Genomic DNA, 1,734 nt, shown 5'->3' with positions numbered 1-1,734 from the left:
GGTGTTTTCTGGAAACATGGCTATCATGAAAAGTTATTGACAGCTTTTTATGCGGTAGCACGAATTTGCCGTTGCGACCTGCATTTTGCTGAATCAAAATAAATGCCTTGAAAAGTTTAAAAACACTTCATGGAAGTGTTGTGTTGGGTTCTTTTACAAGTCAAGCCTGCTGCTTTGAGTTCACAGGGAGCCATGCTCACTGTACATAGTCTGCTCTCTAGCGGTAAAAAATTTAACTACAATGCTGTGGATGTCACCACATAATATAGCTTTCAAACTCGTGTTATAGTTTCAATGTCGGAGTTTAAATTAGGCTTGCTGTTTCCGGATGCCATTCGTGATGGGTGTTGTAAAAAATAGCTTCTTAAACGATTGAAGTGCACATAAGAAAAAGAAAAAGCTTACAGCACCTGGTATTCCCAGGCGGTCTCCCATCCAAGTACTAACCAGGCCCGACCCTGCTTAGCTTCCGAGATCGGACGAGATCGGGCGTTCTCAGGGTAGTATGGCCGTAAGCCGTGAGGTGACCCAACATTTTGCATTTTATAGACACAATCGCCCCTGAAACTAGCGAGCGAGACAATGAAGCCTTCAAAACTGCTTCGGCACATGGAGACCAAGCATCCTGCATTAAAAGACAAACCTTAACCACTTCGGGTTTTATTGTCTCCGATTACGCCTGGATGGGACCGGCTCGTTTCTGAGAAACAAGCTCGGTGCTCCCAATAATTCAACGTAATGGTGACTTTTATTTTTATGTGGTTTATATTTGTTTTTATGCCAGTCGTATCATTTTATTTAATCGTATTTACCGTATTTGCCGGTGTACAGGTCGACTCGGTGTATAAGTCGACCCCCTAAAATTCGACGGAAATTTACGATTTTATGATATATCCTTTGTATAAGTCGAGCTCAATTGTTGCATTATATTAAACTTCAAAATTCAATATGCGAAATTTATTGACGAAATGTGTTCAAATTCTGGGAGGCCGTGCGCATGCTGCTGTTTATAAGCACCGCGGAGGAGATCGCGGCCGGCGAGCTCGCGCACGCCGCCCGGCACCAACGGGAGGCCGGAAATAGCTCCAAGCCGAGCGGATCGGCACTTTATAAGCACCGCGGAGGAGATCGCGGCGCCTCATTGGACTTCCAGCGGCCGGCGAGCTCGCGCACCCGCCCGGCACATCCGGGAGGCCGTGCGCACGAGCCAAGTGGCCGAAAATAGCCCCCGCCGAGCGGATCGGCTGTTTATAAGCACCGCGGAGGTGGTCGCGGCGCCTCATTCGACTTCCAGCGGCCGGCGAGCTCGCGCACCCGCCCGGCACATCCGGGAGGCCGTGCGCACGAGCCAAGTGGCCGAAAATAGCCCCCGCCGAGCGGATCGGCTGTTTATAAGCACCGCGGAGGTGGTCGCGGCGCCTCATTCGACTTCCAGCGGCCGGCGAGCTCGCGCACCCGCCCGGCACATCCGGGAGGCCGTGCGCACGAGCCAAGTGGCCGAAAATAGGGTTAGGGTTAGGGTTAGGGTTAGGGTTAGGGTTAGGGTTATGGTGGGAGCCCCCCCTCCTGGAGGAGGGAAAGGCAAAAGCACGGTCCATCCATCCGGGATTCCAATCAGCCCCCAGCTCACGGTTCCGGCGGGCAACGCGGTGGCGTCGGCCATAGTGGACCGTCGTCCAACCCTGATCCATGGCTGTGGATCTAGAATTTGCCTTTGTTATATATTAAATAAAG

General features: G+C 51.5%; 1 non-coding gene across 1 annotated transcript; it reads right to left on the bottom strand.

Annotated features, from left to right (window-relative positions):
- Positions 1–398: 398 nt before the first annotated feature.
- LOC125971610 (5S ribosomal RNA) lies at positions 399–517 on the bottom strand. Its single transcript, XR_007482457.1, has one exon. It is a non-coding gene; the product is annotated as a 5S ribosomal RNA (ribosomal RNA).
- Positions 518–1,734: the final 1,217 nt, after the last annotated feature.

The sequence above is a fragment of the Syngnathus scovelli genome, unplaced genomic scaffold (assembly GCF_024217435.2).
Source record: "Syngnathus scovelli strain Florida unplaced genomic scaffold, RoL_Ssco_1.2 HiC_scaffold_61, whole genome shotgun sequence".
In the NCBI taxonomy this organism is placed as follows: domain Eukaryota; kingdom Metazoa; phylum Chordata; class Actinopteri; order Syngnathiformes; family Syngnathidae; genus Syngnathus; species Syngnathus scovelli.
This window is presented reverse-complemented; position numbering and strand designations above follow the sequence as displayed.